General features: G+C 38.4%; 1 protein-coding gene, 1 long non-coding RNA gene and 1 other non-coding gene across 9 annotated transcripts in view; 2 read left to right on the top strand and 1 right to left on the bottom strand.

Moving 5' to 3' along the window:
• The window catches only part of Ppp2r2b (protein phosphatase 2 regulatory subunit Bbeta), a 452,685-nt gene that overhangs the window by 67,223 nt on the left and 357,968 nt on the right, over positions 1-27,494 (top strand). The window lies entirely within an intron of this gene.
• On the bottom strand, positions 20,838-27,073 carry LOC134472022 (uncharacterized). The gene is made up of 4 exons (XR_010041846.1): positions 26,933-27,073; positions 23,097-23,174; positions 21,150-21,206; positions 20,838-21,005 (listed from the first exon to the last, which is right to left on the bottom strand). It is a non-coding gene; the product is annotated as an uncharacterized LOC134472022 (long non-coding RNA).
• LOC111753755 (U6atac minor spliceosomal RNA) lies at positions 22,796-22,920 on the top strand. The gene has a single exon (XR_002788544.1). It is a non-coding gene; the product is annotated as a U6atac minor spliceosomal RNA (small nuclear RNA).

Raw genomic sequence — 27,494 nt, 5'->3', positions numbered from 1 at the left:
TTACTACCCAATATGACGACCATTCATAGCTAACAAAACCATGCCTTTCTTCTCAGTATCTATTATTGTCCCCTCTTATAAATATTTGTGTCCCACTACATAAATATGAGTATTTATTGCCCTCTTTGGGAAATATTCATTAAATATTTCATTTATATTCAATAAATAATGAACATTGATTTTTTTCTTGGTATTTCTAAAAGACTTTTTAAAAAAGATACTGTATTTCATTAAGCTATTCTTATAGGCTGTCTCTTTGGGATAGAGAAAATGCTAACCCACAGGGGATAAATTAGAAAATCAGGAAAAAGAAGTTACTCGACTTAAGTAATATATAACCTTAAAACAAATAAAAATTCCTCTTGGATCTCAAAGAAATCAGAAGAAACCTCATTAGAAGGTAATCGAGAGATGATTAAACCAAGAGGCAATTGTTTAAGCTTATGTGTCATTTTATTTCACTTAACATTATGGTTTCAAGGAGCATTGATTTTTCTACAAATGACTCGAGCTTACCTTGCTTTATGGAAGAGTGCTGTTCCATTGCGTATAAATATCATCCCTTCCTCATCCATTCATCTGTTGGTGGACATCTACACTGCTTCCAAAATTTAGCTTTTATGAATTGTGCTGCTGTAAATATGGCTACTCCTGGAAGCTTTATCACTGTAGTATGATATCTTTAAATCTTTTAGGAATGTAACTGGAAGGGAATAGAGGTATCAAATGGAATTTCTAGCTTTAGTTTTGTGGAGAATCTCCACACTTATTCAGTTTACATCCCCACCAGCAATATAAGAGAGTTCTTTTCTCCCTGTAACCTCTCCAGTATTTGTTATTGGTTGATTTCTTGGTGATAGCCATTCTTTCTGGATTAAGATGGAATCTCAATGTTGCTTTATTCTGCATAGCTCTAGTGGCCAATGATATAAAACATTTTTCTGTGTATTTATTGACCACTGTACTTCTTTTACTGTGAAGTGTCTATATTCATTTCAGTTGCACAATTTTTCTCATATGAGAAACACAAACTATAAATAAAGAGGAAAATAAAATATAGGCAATAAGCAGAGAGATACATGTTTTCAAGTGTGTAGGAGATCAAGAAAGGGAACAAGGGGAAGGAAGGAAAAGGAAGGAAAAAAGAATTGAGAGCTACCAGCTCCCCATCAGAAATGCAGTCATTGTGTACTGCAAACATCTCTAATAAAAAAAAATTAAAATTTTAAACAACTGATGGTAGGGCTGACTGCTGAAAGGATTTAGCCCACACTGTTTTGTGTGTATCGTTTCAATCAATCACTATAAGCCAGTATAATTAGTAATACCATTCTTTTTACTTGGTGATAAGGAAAAACAGAGGCCCAGTGCGAGCTGCAACTTCACCTACGCTGCAAAGCTTCTTGTAAAGAGCAGGTGTGTTACTCTGGCATGAAGGAGGGAATGATTCCAGAGTGCCTTTGCTTTGCCACCACCCCTGCGGCCTCTCTGATGCAATGTTCATCAGAACCTGAAGGACACTTAGAAATCACCCAGCCCAGTGCTTCTCTCTGTGTGGTCCATGGCTAGCAAGGATGGAAGAAATAAATGAAGCTCTCAGCTCATCTGCAAGTTGAAGGCCCCTCCAGCAAGCAATCAAGATAAATGATATTTTAATGCATTATTTAAGAAAAAGTTAATGATGGACAAAGTATCAACATTTCAACAAATAGAAGATCCTTCTTTTAAACAATGATCCTGAGTTTCCTCCTCTGGTTAATGATATTTTGGTCCAACCCAGAACCTAGATCAGTAGTTTCACTTGGGTTATTTTTTGTGGCTTGCAAATTTTCAACCCAGCTCTAGTCAGTCAGACACTGAGACCCAGCAATCTGTTACAGAACCAGGCCTCCCTGTAATGCGGAATGAAAGTTCAAGTTTGAAATCCTCTAGAGTAGTTCAATACCTTCATGTGACAGGCGGGAAGGGACCTGAGACATCTCTAGCAGTTTGGATCCTTTCTTCTCTACTTTACTGACCCTGTTCTATTGACCAGACACAGCTGACTATTTCCTAATTGATACTGTGTCATTTGTATCAGGATGTCTGGGAACTGGCTTGTTTCTGAGAGATAACTCAGTTTGCTTGTGAAGATCATGGTGTTCTCTTTTCTTGTGACCTACATTCAAACAGAGGATGCGCGAATTTCCCTGAAGACTGCATTCAGCAGTGATTTTTCAACCTTGGTTGTATATTACAATCACCAGAACTTGTAAACAGTACTAATATTCAGATCTCACCCCAATTAAGTAAAACAAAAACTCTGGGGATAAGACTTGAATTTTTTTCTCTACTGGGTGATTATAACATACACCGAGGATTGAGAATCACTAAATGGCAAGGTCTGGGGTTGATCTGGCATAACAGTCACTATCGCTGTCCACTTACCTTTCCCTGGACATTGTCCTAACCACCAACCACCCTAGGCATCATCTCCATGTGTTACATGTACGTGTGTGGCTATTTGATCTATATATTTATTTGGCAGTAGAATTTGAAGAGCAGGGCCCACACGGTCTTTTGGCTAACATGAAGTCCACAATGGCTAGATAGTTCTTAGAATACGGTAAGTATTTAATAAAAATTTGCTCCAAGGGTGAATGAAGAAGTGCCTAGAAACTATGTCAGCACAACGAATAATTTTATGGACCTGATAGATTACATAAGAAAGATCTCACAACAGAGACTGACTTTTTAATCCAGGCTCTGATATTTTCTGGCCTTGACACCTTTTGAAAAGTCTTGTATTCTTGGCTGTTTTGATTCTATCAATGGCAATTTTTAAGCTAGAATTTCTTGAATTTCTCAGGTTCAGTGAATGATAGGGGAAGGATGTAAAATGAAGTCCATTTTTATATGTTTAAAGGGATTATTTATTTTGAAGAAAGAGGTTAGTGCTTAAAAGAAAGTAAAACAGTTTAAAAGTCACTGACTACGTGATGCCTAAGACCCCTTCTGGCTGCACATTTCTGTGACAGCGGATGTTTTCCAAAAGCAACCCGACTCAGAATTTGGAGAGAACTGAACAGCTGGTATAGTCAGGTCGCTTTCTAGAAAGCTGCAAATGTGCTTGCAAAACACAGGTGGGCTTTTCTGGAAAAGCTTTGCAGAAACGAAGCCCGCACGTCTCGTCTGCCCAAGTAGAACATGGTGACAGACAGACTGAGTCACTGGCTTCCTGGGTTGGCAGCTTCACGAGACTTCCTAGATTGTCAGGCTAAACAGGTGGCCCAGGTTCCCAGCAGCAAAGGGATTGCAGGACCTGTGTAGTTATTTTCATTGCATGCTCACTTCTTACTGAAAGGGCCCCTGCCAGCTGAAATTCACCTCAGGTTGTTGGTTTTGAGGTAAAGCACAAGGACAAGACCAAATTTTCTTTTTGTGTTCATTAAAATGGCCATTCCTGGAATTTGGTGGAATTTCCCTGAGGCATTTGCATAGAGTATGCAAAGAAAAAAGGGAATGAAAGCTGTTTTCTGGAGTAATGGTTTTTCCTAAAGCCTGGGCCACTGCTAGAGGATAGGGAAGGAGGTAGAAACAGAGACAGGCTCCCTCTCCATTTCCCTAATGAACAAGCCAATGATCTGTTTTACATCTGAGGTTTCAGTTTAGATTTCATTTAAATCAAAGGCTACATAGCTTCTGTAAAATGAGAGTAGATCTTGGAACCCATGCATTTAGATGTTGCAAATAAAAATCTAGTGCTTCTATTGCCTTAATGACCTGACTTTTTTTTTTTTTTTTTTTAGATGTTAGCTCCTGGATAAGTTCTTTCTTCCTTTTCCCATAGAAATGTTGTCAGGTTTCATGAAAGTATCTACTTTATTCATAAAAGTTAAATTCCATACATTCTAAAAATTTAACACATCACTAAGTCTGCCTTCAGCTCAAAATAATATGTTCATGCATTATTTAAGAGCAGTGATGTATTTTTTTTTTCTTTTCTGCTTCCATTTTTTGGTTTCCTGATTTTCAGTGTTAGCATGCATCAGAAACACCTGCGGGGTTCATCAAACAGGAATTGCTGGACCTCAGACACGGGATTGCTTATTTAGTAGGTCCTGAGTAGGGCCAAGAAGTTACATTTCTAATCACTCTAGCAGTTATGTTAATGTTGCTGCTGTGCATTGAATTGACAATAAAGAGCAGAGGAAATGGGGTTATCAGTTGTGTAAGGCTGGGTGAAGGCCTCATCCAAGGACACTGCACTGACATAGTCTCAACCACTGAGGGGCTGAGCACCCGAGAGATGTTCTGTGGGCTGCTGTTAGTAGACACTGAGTGTCCTCACCAGGAGTCAGAGTCAGAGTAGGGTAGCTGCAGAAAAAGACTGAGATCCAGAGAGCTTTTTTGACTCCAAGTTACCTTCCTCTTCAGAATGACCTCCATGGATGCATCTTGAAGTCCCACCATGACTGCTAGGTTTTGTTGTGAGCTAGGTTTGGCTTGTTTAAAGAAGTCTTACATGGTGGGAAGTTGGGAATGGCCCAAAAGTTTAACTTACTGTATTTGGTCCTGGAGGCAAGTCAGAAAAATTTATAACTTTAGTGATGAATGCAATCCTGTGTTCCAGTCTTGGAATTTGAAAGTTAGAAATAGAATTTCAAGAAAGTTAAGTGATTTTTTTTCTCAAAATTGTAAACCAGTTTGCTTAAAGAGCAGAAAAAAATAATTTGGGAGTGTCAGAATAGAGCAGGCCTGGAACAGAGAAATTCTGAGGCTCCAGGAGGGCTTAGGAGCATGAGACTGTGAGAAAGCAGAGAGAAGAGATGGACAGAATGGGATAGAGAGTGGACCTTTGGTAAGCGCCCTCTGTGTTAATGATGCTATCAACTTAGCCCAAATTGGGAATCTCAGGATCGCCTTCTACATGTGTTTCAGTGTCATTGGTAAGTCCTGGTGGTTTACCAGTGTTCTCCTCTTTCCATCACCTCTGCCAATGCTCAGGGCCAGACCTTCTTTGTCTCTGTCACTAATCCCCTATTTCATCTTCTTGTTCCTACTAAAAAAATCAATCTTTCACCACCTACCAGAGTTCCCTATGATCAAGCCATATTCCTACTCGGTAGCTGCTTGATGACAACAGGATAACCATCCCAGCTCCTCCATCAGCTCAGGATACTCCATTCCCCCCAAACCCATCATACTGTTCACCTTTACTTCTCTATGCTTTCGTCCATGCAAATTCTACTCCAGCCATATCAAACAGCATAGAAGTCCCTGAACATATCTCACACTTTTATACTTGTTGCTTAAGCTACCCACCACAACTTCTTCCTGTTAAAATAAAAATATTCCCCATCAAAGATAAACTCAAATTTTCTCTAAAAAAGTGCCCTTTAACTTACCAGTTAAGATTGATTTCTTCCTCTGTTTGATGAACCGAGAGTATTTTTACTTGTGAATCTTATATAGGCTTAGCTCAATTAATATCCATGTAAGTCTAGGCTTAAAATTACATTCTAAGGCTAGGGATTTAGCTCAGTGACATAAGCGCCTGCCTTGCAAGCGTGCAGTCATGAGTTCGATCCCCAGTACCTGCCCCCCAAAAAATTACATTCTACTGTCACCAGTTGGAAAAATACCTAGGAGTGTTTTATCTAACTTCAGTGACTTCTGACCACTCACAATTGTCATTGAGAGTCTTCATTCTTTTTTCCAATTAAACATTGAGATTTGAACCCATTCTCACTGTAAATTGAACATATTTTTCACCATTTATATTACTGACCTTAAGAGCCTAAGAGAGTTCTAATATATCCAACAATAACAAATTTTTCTTGCAATCACTAAAAAAATTCAGAAGGGGACTCTTTCTCTCTAGCACTCTTGCCCACCCTATTTCATGGTCATGATTCCACCCATTTCCTGTGGTCTGGCATTGGTTCTCCCATTGAGATATTTAGTTTCTCTTATGTCCTGGATCTCAGAGTCTTGCTAGATTGGAAAACACACTGCATTTTCTTCTGAGGTTTTGAAACTCGATGCTTGACATGAAGTAGCTAAGCAAGAAATCATGAAGTACCTCCGATAAGGGAGGTAGCTGAATACCAAAGACAAGCCTTATTTTTACAGCTCTTTTTTCTTTCTCCCCCACCATGGCAGAGTATCAATATATGCCTCAACAAACTTGGAAGTGTACTTGTCACTTCTGAATTCAAGCTTGTACACTCTACCTTAGAGAATTAGTTCTCAAAAAGCAGAGCCTATCTACAGCCCTCAATTATAATATGCATTTCCTCAGCAGAAAATGTAGCTTTTCCCATAGACAGATCATTTTTATTTCATTCAACAAATAATGACTGGCTATTACTCTCTGCCAGGAAGTGGGCCAAGTGCTGGGGATGCAACAATAAAAAAGGCAGGCTCTGATTCTGTTTAATCTTAATGTGAATACTGATTGCCATAGGAACACAATCTGGAGAGTAAAGCCCCTGTGAAGATTTAGATATGGCCCCCTGAAAAAGTGATGTATAATCTAAGATACTAAGGATGTATAGGGGACACCCAGATAAGATGAAGGATATTCTGTGCAAAGGAAACCTCAGAAGCAAGACAGATAATACTGACTTCAAGCACTGAGACCATGGCCTCTTCTAAGTCTCCCTTGCCTTACCTGTGGTAAGATGTGACCTCCATCTATGTTCCCAAGCATTACATTTCCATAATCAAGCTCTAATCGCCCTGCATTGTGATTGTCTATTTGTTGACCTTACCCATTAAGTAATAAAAACCACAAAAGCAACAGTGATGTCTGTCTTGACCACTACTGCATTCCTTGCACTTGGTACAGGGCTGAATATGAAATACATTGACTATCTTACACATAGTCTTACCACAAACTGTTCCCATGCATACTTTCCTGGCTGACAAACATCAGGACCTGAAGTGTAGGCAGAGGGGATTCTGCAGGTCCCATGCAGTAGAGTTAGTGTTTCTTGGAACAACCTTAACCAAGGACTGTTCGGACTCAGATAGATGCTGCAACACTCTTGACCCTCCGATGGGTGACTCAGTTACATTTTCTACAAAGGGCTTCCAACACCCTAAATGGCACTACAAAGTTTCTCCAAAATACATTGGTCACAGACTGTCTTCCTCCCACTCGCATTTCTCCCACTCCCTGTGCAGTGTGTCCTGGGTTAACCTCCCTACAAGCCTCTCTGAATCAGCTTCTGGACTCAGGGTTGGCATCAGGGAACCAGGCAGGAGGTGGTACTCAACAAACAGGCACTGCAAGGCTGAACCCTTTCTGACTCAGCCACTTACTTGCTGGGTAGGCCAGCTGTGACTTTCTGACCTTTCACCACTGTCCTGGCTCCTCTGTAAAATGTTCTCTCTAAGCTCACCAGTCTGTTGCTTGGCTCTCAGAAACATGTGATGTATAAAAAGCCTGCCTGAGCTGATCTGAGAAGTGCGAAGGGACCACTGCCTTGTCAAAGCCCATCTGGCCCCCATGAGGCAGAGCAGAGCCAAGAGCCAAATGGCTGGAAAAGGGTTTCTGACTATCTGCCTTGACCTCAAAAACTCACAACCTGCGCAGCTATTCGTGAAGTGTGTCCAGAGGGCAAGCACAGTGTTTTTAATGAGAGGTAGTTTTCTGCAGGTCAGAAACAGCTTGAGGGCCTGTTGCTACCTCCCGGCTTACAGCAGCTCTGGGTCCTCAGCAAATGGTGCTAACCATCCATCCCAGTGTGCTCCTACAGGGACCCAGAAGGCAGTTTATATGTAACTCACATTTGGAAAAAGCAGTGTGCAATGTTTCTAGATAATGTGACAGTGACAGTGATGACAAGTGATGATAATAACAAGTGTTACTTATTAAGTCCCTGAAAAAGAAAGCCGGAACTTTTAAAGTTATCATTTTCCTTCTTATAAAGCATTTTTATTTTATTTTTTATTAATTTTGTTGGTGCAATTTAGATACACGTAATGATCACATTCATCATAGGGGACTTGTACCCGTACACCTCAGTTCTTTTTTGTCCCTTTCCCTCCCTTCAACCCCTCTTTCCCTCCGTATTTACAAAACTTTGTTTATATTTTATCCTTTTTTCTTATTTTTCTCCCCCTCTCCACTTGCCTTTTAAACAATTTTTTTCCTATTTCACAGTATCAATTATATATTTTGGTTTATTTATAGTTTGTTTCTCACTCCAGAGAAACAATGCGATATTTATCCATGTGTCTTCAGTTTATCTCACTTAAAAGTATGGTTGCAAGGTCCCTTCATTTTGCTACAAATATCTCAAGCATATGCTTCTTTATGGCCAAATAGTATTCCACTGTATTTTTTAAAAAACCCACATCTTTTTTATCCATTCCTCAGCTGATGGATATTTATCTTGTTTTCAAGATTTAGCTATTACAAACTGTGCTGCTATAAACATGGGCACACATATGTAACTATGGTGCGATATTTTTAACTCTTCTGGGAAGGTAACCCAGAGGAGAATAGCTGGGTTGAATGGAACCTCTAGGCTGAATTTTTGAAGAATTTCCACACTGATTTCCATACTGGTTGTACCAGTCCATACTCTCGCCAGCAATGAAAAAGGCTCCTTTTCCCTCACAGCCTTGCCAGAATTTATTATTGCTTTATTTTTTCATAATAGTCATTCTTTCTGGAGTGAGATGGAATCTCAGTATTGTTTTAATGTGCATCTCAAAAACGGAGGCTTTGTACAGATTTCCTATCTAAAGTCTCCAAATGCTTTCATCAGATCAATGCTTTTATTATTTCCATTTTTGCAAATGAGAAAACTGAGTGAGAAAGAGCCAACTGCATGAGACTGCACAGTAGCAAGTAAGGAGTCAAACTGATGTTGTAAAGGTCACAGGCTGTGTGTTCCCTATTAGCTTCCTCTATCACACGAATAAAGAATTACGGTATTCACTGAGGGCAGAGCTGCCATATTGTTTTTTCAGTCAAAGTCACATAAACACCATACCTCCTGTGCCAGCAAAGGTTCTATTGGGACCCAGCCTCCTACCCTCAGGAGTCTGGAGTAAAGTGGAATAAAGCCTCCTGTGGTGATGCATTGATTAAGTTTGACTGTGTCAACTTGATTGACTTGGGAACAACCCAGAGATTGGTGGATTTCACTTCCCCCTTCGTCTAAGTGAGTCATAGAGGCATGACCTTAGTTCTGTTCCCCTCCTGCCATGTACTAAGCATCTTTGCTCTGCTAAACCATTGCTCCTTGATATTTCTTCCTTCAGGTCAACTGACCATTGACTGAAATCCCTGCAACCATGAATCATCAAATTAAAACTCTTTTTAAGTTATAGGATCCAGGTATTGTGTCACAATGACAAAACCTGACTAATACAGGTGGGGTCAGAAACCCAGGATTTTATCTCAGCTAGGTTGGGAAAATGATTAATTTTGATTAGCACCTTGACTGGATCAAGAAAGGCCTAGGAAATTAATAAAGCTCATTTCTTGTGTTTGTGAGAGCATTTCCAGGGATGATTGCCTGTGGAACAGCAAACAGAGGGGTAAAACCTGCCCTGAATGTGGGCAACACTGTCCAGTAGGTTGAGGTCTGAAGGAAATAGGGACAAAAGACAGAGAAAGCTTGAGGAATGGCACAGGCTTTCTGCCTCTCACCTGCCATGAGATGTGACACTTTGCTCCACACAGTGATGTTCTATCTCACTACAGAAACAACAGAACCAAATCTTCATGGACAGAAACTCCTGAAACCGTGAGCTAAGATAAGCCTTTCCTTTTCAACGTTGTTTTTCTCAAGTATTTTGTTACAACAGTGGAAATGTACACAACTCCTGCTCTGAGGTGTCAGTGTGACTATGTGGGGAGCCTGAGTTTCCACCTCTGTCTGATGGTGGTAAAGTGCCCCTCATGCTCCCTGCTCTGGGTGTGTTACAGGAAGCCTTGTGGAGATTCAGAACTTACACCTCTGTCCTGCAAAAACAAGGTCTGCCACCAGCCTGGCATCTCTAGGAGCCACATGGGATGCAGTAACAAGAAATTCAAAAGCAGTGAATGAAATCTCAATGGAGGCCTTGGGGTCAGAATCTCTGCAGCTCCCATCTCCATTCAGTAGTAGAGGAGATTCAAGTGTCAGTGGAGGCCAGGTGAGGAGCTTGGACTTTTAACTTCACATGGAGATTACTATTGTTATTTCCTTTCCCTTTCCTTCCAGAGCAATGTAAAAGAACGCAGCTGGCTAAATTTCAGTTAGATCCAGTACTTAACACCACCCAAATGTCTGGGTTTCCCTGAAAAGCACGTGTCATCCAAAGGACCAGGAAGATCTCAATCTGAATGAAGCAATCATCAACAAATGCTGACACTTAGAAGACAAAGTTGTAGTCAGCAGTTGTACACAGAGAATAACTAGGATTGGGACATAGAGTTTATAATATTTTTATAATGGTCACCATGAGTTAACACAGGAAAATGCAGGAAATCTATCCGCAACACCAAAGACATAGATTATTTAGTCAAGAACCTTAACCTCACGGCAATGTCCCACATGAGTCCAGATAAAAACCCAGAGCTCAGGACAATGCCTCCATGAGTCCAACTGGAGATCCAGAGCCCACAAGAAGGACTCGCTTTTACGGGTGGATTGTTATGGGTTAAGAACTGGTGGTCAACTTAACGCCAGCTGGATTACATCAGTATGGCATTGAGTGAAGATGCTCCACCTCAGGAAAGTTGCCAGGATAAATAGGTGGAGAAGGGAGGTGTGGAGGGTTGAGGCACTAAGGAGGCATTGTGGGTTCTCCTACGAGTTGCTGTCTGAGCTGTTGGTTCTCCTGGAGAGGCTTTGGTCCTCACATCAAGCATTGCTTCCTGGCTCCAGAGGGGAAGACATGTGCTGCTTGGTCTCCAGGATGAACTCATAATGCTGCTTCCTGGTATGTACCCAACTGTGCTTGTCATTGGAGGAGCTCAAAGCCTCTGTGTCATTGAGGACAGTTGTGGTGCCTTTCAGAATAGCCCTGGTCTTTGTTGTGAGTGTGACTTCTAGGCTCCAGCGTAGAACCCTCATCCCACTGGCACAGCTCCTTCACCATTCTGGCATGGACTTTCTGGCTTCCACCGCTGACCCTTGGGTCTTCCCGGCACGGATCCGTAAAAGAGACTGGTGTGAGTTTAGGTTCTTGACTAAATAATCTATGTTTTTGGTGTTGCGGATAGATTACCTACATTTTCCTGTGTTAACATGCGGTGACCATTATAAAAATATAAACTCCATATCCTAATCCTAGTTATTCTCTGTGTACAACCCCTGACTACAACAGATAAAGATATTAAAATTGTCTAGGATTTTAAGGCAATAATCATAAAAATACTTTCATAAAATCTTAGTAATTGTAAATATCCTTGAAATAAATACAAATACATAAATTCTGAGCAGACAAATTGAAGACACAACAAGGAACTAAGAGGAGGATTTGGAACTTAAGAATTCAGGAAGCAAAAGCAAAATAAAGTACCACTCGTGCATGTGACCAAAAGTGGAACAGAAGAGGTGGGAGAAAATGTCACTGGAGTAAAAGACAGAATAATGGAAATTTCACACTCTGGACGACGAGGAGAAAATACTTCTCACAAGAAAACTAAACAGAGGTTCATACAACAAAGATCCAACATCTATCTTATTATAGCCCTCAGAAGAGAGAGGGAAAGGCCTGCAAAGGACTCACATGGATCATGGCTGAAGACCCTAAATTTGGCAAAAATTTTCATTCACATGCCTACATATTCAAGAAGATGAGTAATGCCAAGTGGAACAAACTCAGATTCCTACCAGAACATATCATTATCAAGCTTCTGAAAGCTAAAGTCATACTAAATTCTTTGAAAAGCATGTGAGGGGAACAATGTGTTACCTATAAGGGAAATAATTTGTATGACAGGAGGGTTTGCATCGTAAGTCACGGGTGCCATAAAGTCTTTCACAATGGACTTGGGTCTGGGATGGTGGCACCGGGTGAGCATGTGCAAGGGGTTGGGTTTGCATCAGGGCAAAAAAGTTTCTGACTGTTTTTCCATTTTTTCGATCTCCGACCTCTGCTCTCTTCTCTCACTTCTTTTTGTCCCCTTAATCTATGTTTTGGTCTTTATGTCACGATCATACTCCTTAATTACTGTAGCTTTGTAGTTTGAAGTCAAATGGTTTGGTATCTCTGATTTTGTTCTTCTGGCTATTGTCTTGACTATTTGAGATCTTTTGTTTCATATAAATTTTAAGATTTTTTTTCTATTTTATGAAAAATGACACTGGAATTTCTATAGAGACTGCAATGAATTTATAGATCACTTTCAGTAGTACGGGCATTTGAAAGATATACATTTTTCTAATGGATGAACATGAGATATATTTTCATTTAATTTATATTTTTTTCCCTTTTTTTAACCAAGAGTTTATAGTTTTCAGTGTGTAGGTGTAGGTAGGATATAGTGTCAAGGTGACTGACTTTAGGGCCCACTTAGGAGGATTGGGAAAGCATATTTCTGGGTGTCAGGGAAGGTCAAGGAGGCGTAGCCTTGGGGTCTGTGTCTAGACTCTAGACAGAGTCTCCTTGCTTTTCTTTCTGGCCATCATGAACTAAGCTCCTTTGTCTTGCCCGGCCTTTCCACTGTGATATTTCTGTCTTGGAGCCAGCCGACCATAGACTAAATTCCCTGCAAATGTAAGTCAGACTAAACCCATCTTTTAAGTTATGGTCATCATGCATGGCACTCAGAAACAGGAAAACTGACTAAAACAGTGGGCTTTTGCTTCCTTGGTTAAATCTATTCCTAAGTATTTTTGAAGCTGCTGTAAATGAGATTTTTCTCTTAATTTCTTTTAGTTCATTTTGTGTACTAATTTTATATTCTGCAACCTTACTGTATTTGTTTATTAAATCTGTTTGAGGAGTCATTCATATGGTTTTTCAAATATAATATCAGGCAGGTTGGCATGCTGGCATATCCCCATAATTCAAGTACTCTGGGTGGCTGATCCAGGAGGATCACAGTTCAAGGCTAACCTGGGCAACTTAGGGAATTAGCAAGAGCCTGCTCAAAATGTAAATAAATAAAATATAGATGACAGATAGCTAGGTAGGTAGATAGACAGACAGATAGCTAGGTAGATAGATAGATGCAGTTGGGGATGTAGCTTAGTGCAAAAGTCTCTGGGTTCGATCCTTAGTACTGATTTTAGTAAAACATCTATTTTCATTTCTTTCTTTCCTATTGTAATGTTTTTTTCTTTCTTTCTCTTATCTGATTGCTCAGCAAGAACTTCCAGTACTATGTTGAATAGATGTGGTAGAAATAGGCATCCTTGTCTTACTCTATATCACAGAAGAAAGACTTAATGTTTTGCCATAGAATATGATGTTATCTGTGGTTCATAATATGTAACCTTAATGCATTGACTGAAAATGGATAAAAGACTTAAATGTAAGACCTGAAACTGTGAAATTCCTAAGAGAAAATATGGAGGAAATCTCCACAGCATTGATTTGGAAATAGTGCTTTGACTTTGACCCCAAAAGCACAGATAACAAAAGCAAACAGAGGGAAATGGAATTATATAACAAAAAATTCTACCCCACATCAAAGGAAACAATCAACAATGAAGAGATAACCCATAGATGGAAAACGTATGTGCAAGTTATACAACTGAGAAAGGTTTAATGTTCCAAATACTTAAGGAACTCAAATAACTCAATAGCAAGAAAACAGTTAATCCAAATTTTAAAAATGGGCAAGGGATTGGTACATTTTTAGATATACATTATGATCACATTCATCATAGAGAATTTGTACCTGTACACGATATAGCTAGGTTTATTTTTTTTCCTACCAGCCTACCCCTCCTTTAAACCCATTTACAAGAGCTTGTTTCTACGTTTTTCTTCTTTTCACATTTTTAAAACCTTTTCCCTTCTTTCCTTTCCCCTCCCTTCTCTGCTGTGCCTCTCTCTACTTGAGTCACAATATCTATTATACATTGTGATCCTTATTTATATTTTTGGTTTCTCACACCACAGAAACAATGTGATTTTTACACGTGTGTCCAATTTATTTCACTTGAGTATGGACTCAAGGTGCATTTTCCTAAAAATGTCTTGAGCATATCCTTCTTTATGGTAGAAGAGTACCCTGTTGTATAAAAAGGTATCTTCTATATATATGCACCAGTTGATGAGCACTTATGTTGTTTCTAGGATTCAGCTACTAAAAACTGTGCCACTGTAAACATGTGTTGTATGCTTCTAATTCTTTTGGGAAGATACTCAGGAAGGAAGTGGTTGGGTCAAATGGAAGCAGTGCTCCTAGTTTTGAGGAATCACCTCATTGAATGAATATTTCTCTAAAGAAGACATACAAAGGGTAAATAAAAATATTTTTAAGTGTTCAATATAACTATTAGGGCAGAGAAACTTAAGATCACAATGATATACCGCTTCTATCCTTTAGGGTGGCTGGAAGCCATCTTTCATCTTTGAAAAGATGGAAGATAACAAGTGTTGATAAGGACATGGAGAAAAGGCACCCTCTGAACAGGGCTTCTGGGGTGAACGTCAATACAGCCATGTGTGCCAGCTAATCCCGCCCGCCACTTTGACTGACTCACGATAATTAGTGAAGCACACATCTCTGTGGGTCATCAGGGCTCATCCTTGGGAAGCGTATCTGGCGTCTGGTCCCTTGTCCTCTGAAACTCTCCCCCTGCGCTCAGCTTCCTGGTGCTGAGAAGCTTCCCTCTACCACAGCCTTCCAATGCGATGTTCGTGTCTTAGAGTCAGCTGACCACAAGTTGAAATCTCTGATGTCATGAACCAAAGTAAATCTATCCTCCTTTAAGTTGCATGTGTCAAGTATAATGTCACAGCAACAGAAAACTGAATTGGTACAGAAAACTCAGTGGATGTTCCACAGAAAAACTAAGAGCAGAACCATTTGAATCTGCCATGTTATTTTTTTTTAACCCAAAATACTCAAGTCAGTTCATCACAGAAAAGCCTGCACCCCATGTTCAATGGAGCATTATTCAGAATAGCTGTCATGCGGAATCCACTTACGTATCCATCATCAGATGAACAGATAAATAAAATGTGGTGTATAGATACATGATGGAATACTACTCAACCTTTAAAAAGAACTTCATCATTTGTAACAACATAAATGAAATTTGAAAACATTGTAAAATGGAATAAACTGGGCACAGAAAGATAAATAGTCACGTGCATTTTCTTACTGATACATGGAATCTAAAACAGTTAAACTCACAGAAGCAGAAAATAGAATGATGGGAAGCAGACCGTGGCTGGGAGCTAAAGGAAACAAGGAGATGATGGATGATCGCTGAAGGGCACAAAGTCACAGGTGATAAGAGGAATAAGTTATTGTTCATTTTTTGAAGACTGAGTCCATCTAGTGAATATAGTTAGTGGCAGTATATTGCACAATTCACAACTGTGGAAATTCCATCTTTTTCTTAAGACAAAAAATGTAAGTTCTTGAGGTGATAGATTAGCTTCATTTCATTTTGTATTAACAGCTCATGACATTGCTTTGTACTGCCATAAATACACACAATTACAAACTTACAACAATGCTTTAAGAATAAAAAGGAAATTAAGACAATTTCAGGTGAGGAAAAACTAAGGACATATTCTCTAAACAAAAATAAAATAATGAAATGAAGAAATTTAAATTATCATGAAAGATGAAAGAAGATATGCAAAAATGTGGCTAAATATAGTGATTTGTCTTGTATTGTAAAATTATATTTAATAGAGCAGATTTATAATATCATCTAGTGTGGTTCAAATGTATGAAGAAGAAATGTTTCAGATAGTTATAAATGGAAAACAAAGAAATGTAAAAGAAGATGTCTATAGTCCACTAGAAAAATAACCATACTACTAGACTGATAAATCATGTTTATGTAAAGTAATACTGTATTTAGAAAAAATAATTTTTAAAAGCTACACAAAGAAGTGCACTCAAAATTACAAACAAAAAAAGTAGTTGTTAAAGTATCCACAGAAAGTTTGGAAAAAGAAAACAAAAACCAAAAATAAAATGACACATTTAAGAGTAATATATCAAAATTTAATTAAATATGAATTGTCTCAATACACCAATTAAAAGATGAAAGCAGGCAGAGTTAACCTGCTTTTCAGTACATGGGGTTTAGGTCAGCTCCTTTGCATTGTGCTAAATTCCCAGCCCTTTTTACTTTTTAAACTTCAAGACATGGTCTTGCTAAATCACTTACACTGGTTTCGAACTTGCAGTCTTCCTGTCTTAGCCTTCTATAGTGCTGGTATTGCAAGCATTCCTATTACTGTGCCTAGTCCAGAATTAATTTCTTAAAATAACTCAAATTTTTATATTTATATGCAGTCTATAAGAAACTTACTTGAAGTATAAGAATATGGGCAGGTTTAAAGTAAAAAGATGGATGTATCATGCAAACATCAATGAGAAGAGAGGAGGCATGGCTATATTAGTAACAGAACAAAGAAAATTCAAGGAACAGTGAGAGACCATTATGTAATGATAAAAGAATCAAGTTACCAAAAGGACATAACTGTCCTAAATGCACATGTACCACACAACAGAACTGCAAAACATATTACGGAACATTGCTATGATTGAAAGGAAAAATAGACGAATCTATACAGGTGGAGGCAGCAATAAGCCTCTTTAATTCATGTACTTACTTTTATTAGCACAGTAATTATACAAAACACTTGGTTTTATTGTGACATTTTTACACATGCTTGTGACGTACTTTGATTATATCATCCTATGTAAGGATCCCTTCTCAACAGTTGATAAAGCAACCAAACAGAAAATATCAAGGGTATGGAAAGCTGAAACAACATCACCAACTAGCAGGATAGTTACAATCGTCTTAAATATTTCCTCTATATACATTAGTATGCACCTTCTTTCCAAGTGCCCATGGGATCTAGACAATATCTAACACTGTAAGTCAAATCTCATCAAATTTTAAAGAATTAAAATCATACGAAATGTATTCTCTGGCTGCAATGGAATCAAACTAGAAATCAATAATAGAAAGCAGGAAAATTTCCAAACACTTGGAAACAAAATAACACACTTAAACAAGCCATGAGTCAAAGGGGAAATCTCAAGGGACATAAACTATATTGAACTGAATGAAAATGAAAATATAGCACATCTAATTTGCAGACCATGATGAAGGCTGAAAAGAAAAATTTATAGTACTAAGTTCATACATTAGAAGAATGAAAAAAATTTAAATCAATAATATGCTACCTCTAGAAGCAAAAGAGCAAAATAAGCAAACAGTAGAAAAAATTATAATAAACAAAAAATAACCAGAAGCATGGGCTGAGATATAGTTCAGTGGGAGACCATGTGCTGACATACATGAGCTCAGGATTCTATCCTCAGTATTGCAGTAAAGGAGAGGAAGAAGGAAAGAATGGAGGGAGGGAAGGCGGCAAGAAAGGAGAGAGGGGGATGGACGGTGAACCAGAAGAAAAGCATCTTATATGTTTGGCTTCCTCTGATTGGTCCTAAATTGTAAATTAAACTAAAAAGTAGGCCCTAACTCTTTAGGACCAATTGCAGAAGAATTTGTGGATCAGAGCTCTGTTATCATTTGACAGTTTGCCCACTCATCAGCTCAGTTTGTGTATTCAGTTTCTCAATTCCACTCGCACAACGTTCTTGAAGTGACAAAATCACAGGATTGGTGAACTACAGGAGTGGGCCTTGTCCAGGGTTTGGGAGACAGTCCAAGCAGGAAGGAACAGGTGAGGTTATAAAAGAGACTGTAAGTCTACAGCATGAGGGGCTCTTGTAGGGTGGAAATGTGTCTTTCCTGTATTGATGTCAGTATTGTTTGGTTGTCATATCGTACATAGTTTTGCAACACATTACCAGTAAGAGAAATTGGGCAATGGATAGGTAGAAAAGCTTTCTCTGAATTATTATTTGTGAATCTACAATTATCTCAATATTTAAAAAAATTTTAAACAAAATATCCCCAGAGTGTAGAGGGCAATTACCTTCCAAATAATGGTAGATTGATAGCTTAATTCTTTCTCTCCTTTCTTTCTTTCTCTTATTTTTTTGTACCAAGGATCGTACTTACAATCTCATGCTTGCCAGGCAGGCGCTTACGCCACTGAGTTAAATCCCTGAGGATGGCTTAGTTCTTAAAAACAAATCAAAATGCAAAAAATAATGAAACAATTGACTCAAATTGCAGAGGAAAATATAAGGACTTAACGCAGCTAAACTTTTACTCAGGAATAGAATAAAATACGAAGTTCTGATCCTATGGACTAAGAAAATTTACCACTCAAGACTCTCTAGGGTCGGGGATATAGCTCAGTGGTGTAAGTGCTTACCTGGCAAGTGCAAGGTTCTAAGTTTGATTCCTGTTATCAAAAAAAAAAAAAAAAAAAAAAAAAGAACCCTCTGAAAGTAGATTTGGATTACAAAGAAGAAAATACTCTGAAGATAAAGGAGTTAAAGGTTTGAATGAATTATCTCAACAGATTTGGGTCCTTACTGTTGCCTTGAGCTGTTAAGTCATTCAATGATGACTACAAGTTTGTTCTTTTGTTGTTTTTTCCTAAACAAATAGAAGCAAGAAGTTGTTATCTGGGGTATGATATACTCCTGCAGGAGACTTGTAGAGAGAAATACCAAGAGTTACAAAATGTCAGTCCTGTTTAATGCACTTTTACTCTCCATATCCGTGGGGATAGAGCAGTGAGCTAGTTAGTGTTAATGGGACAGCTGAGGAGGATTCTAAAACATGTATATTAAACTTTTAGGAAGAATTAATGTGCACAATACACTAAGATAACTTCAAAAAGGCATAATAACGAGGCTGGGGTATGGTTCTGTGGCACAGTGCTTGTGTGGCATGTGTGAGGCCTTGGGTTTGCTTCCTAGCACTAAAGCAATAGTAATGAGAGGAAATTTGCCTGTAAATCAGAATATAAGATTAATTTGCATTAAGTCCATCCGTATGGCACTCATGCTAGAATAGATCAATGGAACACAATAGAGCATATGCCAATATCTATATACATAAGAGTTTAGTTTATAAATAATAAACTAATAGGAATGAAGCCCTTTATTTAATAAACTGTTGAGACATCTGGTTAATCAGCTAGAGAGAGGAATAAAATTACAACTTAGATCGTTATATGATATGCAAAGAATACTCAAAGACCTGAAAGTAACATTGAAAACTAAAGTTTCATGACATCAGATTTGGCAGTAATTTTATATTCTACCAAAAGTACAGGAAACAAAAATAAAACAGATAAATAGGACTACCTCAAAATTAAAACTTTTTGTGTATTAAAGGACACAGTTAAGAGAGTAAGAGGTAGCATATAGAATGGGAGACAGTCTTCACACATTCTATACAGTATCTCATGATGGATTAATATTCAGAATGTATAAGCAGTCCCTACAACGTAACAACAGAAAACAAATGAGCCAATTAAAAACAGACAAAGGACTTGAATAGACATTTCTCTAAAGGAGATATACAAGAAGTCAATAAGCATATGAACAGATGCTCAGCACCACTAGTCATTAGGGAAGCACAAAGCAAAATCACATTATCATCTCTCACGAAAATTTAATGTAGCTGTCATCTAAACAGAAAACAATATTAGTCAATAGTGGAGAAATTGGGACTCTGGTGTACTTGGTGGGAATACAGAAAGTTGCAGTCCTTACCTGCATGGAGGGACCTCAAAAATCAAAACAGAAAATATGGTATGATTCAACAGTTTCCTCAGTCTCTGTGTTTCTTTCTCATATTTTAATTATATATTATATTTAAAGCAGGATTTTGAACAGATGCTGATATACCCCACATTTATAGCAGAAGTATTTAAAATAGCCAAAAGTGGAAGCAAACAGTATGTCCATTAACTTACAAATACTGCATAAGTAAAATGTGGCACATATACATAATGGATTATCACTTAGCCTTAAAAAGAGTTTCCTTTTTCATTTTTTTTTTGTTAAGGCATACAAGAATCTCATAGTAGACCATCCCAAGAAGACCCTCAAAGATGTCCATCTCCTGATATTCGTGTCCTGTAAATGTAGGATGGATTTGAAGACATTATGTTAGTGAAGAAGGCCAGTCACAAACAGACATACATTGTATGATCAGCCTGTAGAAGTACCAAGAGTAATGAAATTCATTGAAATATAAAACCGATTGCCAGGAAGAGGATGAAATGGAGAGTTATCTAATGCCTGATATAGAGTTTCATTTTTACAAGTTGAAAAAGCCCTAGCTATCGTTTGAACACCAATGAAAATTTACTGAACTCTACATGTAAAAATGTTGGCAATGAAGGCAGGTGTGGTGGCGCATGCCTGTAATCCCAGCCCTCGGGATGCCAGGGCAGGAAGATTGTTGCAAATTGGAGAACAGCCTGGGTTACAAAGTGAGATCAAGGGTAGCCTGAACTGCATAGTAAGACCCTGTCTCAAAAAGACAACAAACAAACACCGAAAATGTTGGAGATGTAAATTTTTATCACAATTCTTAAAGTTTTATATTTTAAAAAACTAAAATTAGATTCTTTTATCTCATTGCATACACATATATCCATTTTTTTTAACTATGAAGAAAAAAAGACCTAAATATAAAAATAAACCCTAGGCTTTTCCTTTCTAAAAAATGTAAATTTTATTTCTATAAGAAGCATCTTAAACCTCAGGAAATCTACATTATTTATGAAATGCCAGAGAATACATCCCAAAACTTGGCAACTTAAAGCTTATATTTTCCCAGTTTCTGTGAGTCAGAAGTTTGGGTGTGGCATGGCTGGGGGCTGCTGGCTCAGGGTCCATCTTCAAGAGCTGCATGGTGGCCAGGGATGTAGCTCAAGGCACAGGGCCTGTCTGGTAAGCTTGAGGTCGTGAGTTCAATTTCCTGTGCAAAAGGAAAAAAAAAAAGATCTGCATCTTTCCAAGGCCTAAGGGATCCATTTTCAAGTTTATTCCCAAGGCTGGTATGAGGCCTTGGAAAAGCAGCTTCAGAGCTAAACACATGGCCCTCTTTGCAGGGCCGCCTCACCACTAGGCATCACATCTTCCTTGTTTGGTCTGTTAAAAGTAGGTCAGTAAATCCATCCTGCATTGAAAAGAGAGAAACACATAAGGATGTGAATACCAGAAGAAGATCTCTGAGCTCCTCTTTAAAAAAAATGTCTAGCAGAGGATTCTTGTTAGACTTTTTTTTTAAAAAGAGAAGAAAACCTGGATTCCACATTCTAAAAAACATTTGGCTATCGATTTTGTAAGACTCTGGTCATATTTCTATGCAGGTAATCAAAATTTACTAATTTACTATATATCTGGTTTGTATCTAGGGTTATGCTACCCTTGAAAATGCAAAGATAAATGTGACTCACTCGCTTCTCTCCCAAGGAAAAAATGGACCAATGTGAGATCTGCCGTGCAGAACAGAGCCTGTGTCGGAAGGCAGCAAATCCAGAGGTTCAGACCACATGCTCAGGGCTGAACTGCCTGACCCAAAAACCCTCAGCCACACATACAGTACTAGTATATGAGTGCTGCCTAGTCTGTCTGTCTGTCTGTCTGCCTCTTCATTTCCATTTCCATTTTCAAAATTGAGAGAGTAATAGACCCTACTGCATGGTTACTTTTGAGCAGTGTTTAAATTAACGTTTGTTAAAGGCTCAGAACAGTGTAAGTTATAAGGAAGTACTTCAGTAGTTTGCATTAAGCTGATTACGGAACAAACCCTTAGTTTTCTACTATTACTTTTGTCTTCTTCTTAAATATGCATTTTTTTCTGGCAAGAATTGAACACAGGGCTTTTTTACAGAACTACATTCCTAGTCTCCCCCTCCACCATTTCTTCTTCTTTAATTTTGAGTCAGGGTCTTGCAAAATCACTGAACTGCCCGTGTTGAGCCAGAATCTCCAATTCTCCTTCCTTAGCCTGGGAGACGAGAGGGCTGGAATCAGAGTAGTATGTGACCACGCCCAGTTTACGTATGCATCTTAAATATGCATCTTTTCTTTTACTCATCGATAATTTCAAATACTTTCTGCCAAATTCCACATGGATTTCTAAAAATTTATTGTTCTCTAACTTGATTTGCTTAGTTCTTAACTGTATGAAGGAAAATTTGATGTCATTCAAAAAATTAAAACTATCATTTTACTTTCCACATTTAAATTATTTCTGCTAATTTTAATGAAGGGTAAGTCTTGGATCACACACTGGGGAATGAGGCTCCCTTATAAGGTTACTCAGAAAAGTGCCTGTCCGCGGAAACTGTTGGTCTGTTCTCTAATGTAGAGACTGTCCCTGACAGAGCTGTTCTCCTTAAGGATATAAACACTTATGTTTCTCATTTAGTTTCTGTGTAGAATCTTCTAAAGATGTTCTAAAAATATAAGTAGATTGCACCAGTTATTGCAACTGTAATTGCACCCAGACACCACTCTGAAGGATTCTAGCATCAAACACTCTCTCCTCTCTTATAATCTATCAGCTGTTTATTTCTGTCCAAATTGGTGTAGATTTATACATGGAGAATTACCAGCAGTGGAATCCCTCTCACAATGCTAATCCTGTATCTCTAATTTACATACAGAGTGATGCTAATAACCCCGTATAACTCTGATGCTCACTGCCCTCACCTGCTGCTTAGCTGTGGGCAGGGACCCTACTGCCCTGTAGCCAAAGTTGTGTTGTATGAAAGGAGAGAAGGTTAGCTCTCCTCTTGACAAGGATGGAAGTGGCCCTTGGACCTGACAGCATGCACATGGTTAAGACATTGGGTTGTTAAGGCAAAATAAGGCCAAAGTAAAGGAAGCCTGCTGTGACAAAAGTGGTTCAATTTTTTTTTTCAGAAGACTGAAGTCCATTTATAGGAACAATAATGTAAAATACTGTACACAGCTTTTGTTTGTTTTGCCTCATCTGCCTCTATGGAGAGCACATGACAATGTGAAAGGCACAGGGGTGCATTACTGAGAAAAGGCTTACCATTTGGAGGTTCCAGTCAATGATCAATAGACTCAACGGTTTTGGGCCAGTGATGAGGACACACATCATAATGGGAGCCTATGGCAAAGAAAAACTGCTTACATAACCACCAGCGAGCAAAATGGAAGAGAAGGGACCCAAACCCAAAACCCCACAGTCACCTAAGGACCGGTCACGAGGCACCTAAAGAAAGGTTTCCCCACCACCCAGTAACACCGCTTCAGGGAGCAAGCCTTTGACACCCAAGTCCCGAGGGGACATTTCAGATTCAAACCATACCATGGCTGAGGCTCCCATGATTTTTCCTGCAAATCTATCAACTCCATCTCAAATGAAATAGTGTGGAAAAGGATTCAAGATGTTATTCTTGGAGCCACTGAGTAGCCATAGGCGGAAGAAATAAAATTAGAGCCTACTGTGTGCTATTCCAGAATAAAATCCAGGTAGATTAGATTTATCTGCAAAAAAAATCATGGAATACTTTCAAAATCAGCCTTGAACAAGTACTATATTTCAAAATATGATAGAAACATGTAAGTTGCAAAGAAAAAGTACAAAACCCTAAAAATCTATATGATAAAATTGCAACAAATATAACCAAGATATTACAAACTGGATCAATTTTTAAAATTTTTATTACAGAGAAAAAGCTTATTTCTCATGGAAGTTGATGACAAAAACATCCAACTAAAATGTGGCAAAATATCAACAGTTCAGGAAATATAGATAATTCAATGTTTGTAGAAATATATTAAGTTTCTAGTAAAATAAATACTCATAATTTCACTACTATTTCCACTATGATTTCTTTTTTGTGTTTGGGCTTAACTTAGTGACCCATATGAGAAGATGAGAATATAAAAAGGGGATGCAGAGTAACTTCCCAGTGGAGACACCCAACAGGCACTTCTCTAATCAAATGAGCAAGGCCACTATCCTGAAGATGCATTGTGACACCACGTACCCTCTATTACTCCCAGGAGAAACCCATAGCCATGATCTCATTGTGAGAAAAGCATTAAAGCAACCCAAGTTGAGAGACATTTCCTAAAATATTGCAAGTCCTTATGACTTGTATGCCATGGAGGATAATAAGAGAGAATAAGGAAAGAGAAGCCACCAGAAACCAGAAGAGACTATAGAAACATGATGAATGCATGCAGCTTGTTCTACTTGACGGAGCCAAGAACATAAAAGAGACATATGTACAAAAAATGTTTAAGTCCAAATAGAATCTAGAAAGCCAGGCATGGTGGTGTGTGCCTGTAACCCCAGCTCTTGGAGGATAAGGCAAGAGGATTGCTACGAGTTCAAGGCCAGCCTGGGTTACACAGTGAGCTCAAGACTAGTGAGACCCCATCTCCAAAAAACAAAATGAAGGGGCTGGGGATTTAGCTCAGGGGCATAAGTGCCTGCCTTGCAAGCAGGCAGTCGTGAGTTCGATCCCTGGTACCGATAAAAACGAAAAAGACAAAAAAAAGTAATAGAAATAAAATAATATAAAATCTAAGAGTTCATTTAGTAGCAACATATGCTGTTTTCTTATTTTTGATGGAAGGATCATGCTGTAAGAAGAATACACGAGCTCTCTGCACTAGTTACTGTTTTAACTTCTCTATAAAATCTGAGATTACTGAAATGAAATGGTCATTAAAGATACAATTTACGCTTATCAATTTAGCCAGGTTAAAAAAGCGTGACAGCATGTTATTTTGGCAATGGTGTAGAACAGTGTTTCACACATTCTTGAGTAAAGTAGGAATAGGTATAACATTGACGGAGGTCAGTTTGGTGTAACATCTGTCAAAATAGCAACCCTTTACTCAGCAGTTTTATTTCTAGAAATGAGATAGGTATACAGGTATGTGTGCAAAATATGCAATATTATTCACCCTGACATTATTTATTCCAGCAAAAGTTTGGAAGTCACTGCAGTAGGGGATTTCTTAATAAACTGTAGTCTGTTCTTTCAAGGGAAAGTGTGCAACTTTGGAGGGAAAGGAGAGCTTTTCAGTACAGAGTTGAATTTTAAAAAAATTCAAAATGTCCTAGTGTAGATAGTAGGTTGCATGCATCTAAAGAGAGGGGGACAAATGTAGTGTTTTCCTCATACGTGTTTTAAGATGCATTTGTGAGCATAGACAAGCAACTGGAAAATATCTCTGCTTCCAGGAAGGATCAGCATAAGTGAAAGAGATCTTACTTTCTATAGTACATTTTGAAATTATCCTCCTCTCCCTTCAACACATTTTTTATTATCTACAAAGCTTTCTTTCCATTTTATCATTTTCTTTCTCCTCTTTCCTTTTGAATAATTTCTTCCTATTTCACAATGTCTATTTTACATTTGGGTTCTTATTTACTCTTTCAGTTTCTCATACCAGAGAGACAATGCAGTATTTGCACGTGTGTTTGATTTATTGCCCTTAAGAGTGTATCTCAAGGTCCATCCATTTAACAGTAAATATCTCCTTTGTCCTTCTTTATGGCTGAGTAAAACTCCATTGTACAAAAAGCCACAACTTTCTTTATCAGTGTATTGATTGGTGGGCATTTTCACTGTTTCCAAGATTTAGCTCTTACAAACTCTGCTGCCGTAGGCATGAGTGTGCGTGTGTTGCTGTGGTATGATGCTTTTAACTCTGTTGAGAAGATTCCTGGAGGAAAATAACTGGGTAAAATGGAAGCTCTAATCCTAGTTTTTTGAGGAATCTCCACACTGATTTCCACAGTGGTTGTACCAGTCTACACTCCCACCAACAGTGGAGAAGGGTTCCTTTTTCCCCATAGCCCCGCCACCATTTGCTATTGGTTGATTTCTCAATAATAGCCATTCTCTGTGGTATGAGGTGGAATCTCAGTGTTTCTTTAATTTGTATCTCTCAAATGATCAGTGATGTTGATAACTTTTTCATATATTTATTTACTGTTTGTATTTCTGAGAAATGTCTCTTCATTTCAGATGCTCATTTTTTGAATTGAGTCTTAAAATTTGGGAAGTCTAAATTTTTCACTTCTTTGTATGTTCTAGATATAAGCGAGAGGAACAACTGGCTAAAAGCTTTTCTCATTCTGTGGGTTGTCTTTTGATTTTCTTGGTGATTTCTTTTGCTGTGCAAAGGCTTTTTAATAAGATGAGATCCCAGTTGTTGATTTTTTGTAGTATTTCCCATGCCATCAGGGTTTTGTTCATGAATTTTTTGCCTAGTACATCTTTAAGAGTTTTACCTATTTTTCTTCTAGTAGATTTAGCATTTCTATTTTGATATTTAGATCTTTGATTCATTTTGATTTAGTACAGTACATGGTGTAGTCATGGGTCTAGTCTTAGTCTATAATTTGAATTTTTAAAGACATAAACATATCACCTACTTCATTTAACCAAATCATGATTATAAGATGAAGCTAAAACACCATGAATTATAAGATAAACCTTGATTTTAAAAAAAATGTGTCACTTTAGAAATAGCAAAATGTAGTTTTTCAAAACAAAAGTTTAAACTATGTTTTAAACAACTATCTTTTGTTTCTGTACATGTAGAAAAACAATCTGAAGAGGCTGTTGCCAAACAGTGACTAGAAATCCTCTCCAGTGATGGGGCAGGGTTGGTTCTAACTTCCCTTTTGGAATCTTCTATACTGTGTTTGCTATAAGCATCACGCAGTGCTTGTGTTATCAGAAAGCATAGCAGTCTATGCAACGTGACCATAATGTTTACAGGGACACTCAGTTCCCCTGTTCTTGGTGGGAAGTTTTGAAGACAGTGACCCTACAGTTAAGAATCCAAAGCTCCTCACCCTCTCTTCCCCTCTCTTACAATCTACTTTGTAATCACCTCTCCCTGGAGTCACATCTTCTCAGGGGTCTCACTCTGGCCATCTCTTCTGTGTGCTGAGGCAGAATCAGGCCGTTAGTCTGGCTGGCTTCGGCTCTGGGCACTGCCTCTTGCTGCTCAGTCTTAGCGAATCAGTGGCCTTCACTACGTCTTACTTTCCTTTACCCACAAATGACATAATAATGCCGGCATTATAGGGTAGCAGTTATGATTAACAGTGTGTCCTACAAAGTGGTTGGTCCCTGCTGGCACAGTGAGCAGCCTATAAGCTTGAGTGACTCTGACACCAGCAGGCTAAGCCCACCCACACACGTGGCCTTGGTTATCCTCTGCGTGACGACACTTTCCAGGGCTTTTACATCCCAGAACTGTGTCCTAAGCTTCAGAGCTGTAAGCTCAGCTGCCTCCTGGGTGTCTCCAGCTGGATGTTCACTTAGATAAATATCATCTCTCAAGCTTATCTCAAGCCCCCACACCATCTCTGACTTTCATTTATCTATCTGACTGTTTTTATCAGAAACCTAAGTTCTATTCTTTTCTTTTATTTAAAGAGAAAAAGAAA

This window comes from Cavia porcellus, unplaced genomic scaffold, assembly GCF_034190915.1.
Source record: "Cavia porcellus strain 051 isolate PalLab524CR breed Dunkin Hartley unplaced genomic scaffold, mCavPor4.1 scaffold_21, whole genome shotgun sequence".
NCBI classification, from domain to species: Eukaryota; Metazoa; Chordata; class Mammalia; order Rodentia; family Caviidae; genus Cavia; species Cavia porcellus.
This window is presented reverse-complemented; position numbering and strand designations above follow the sequence as displayed.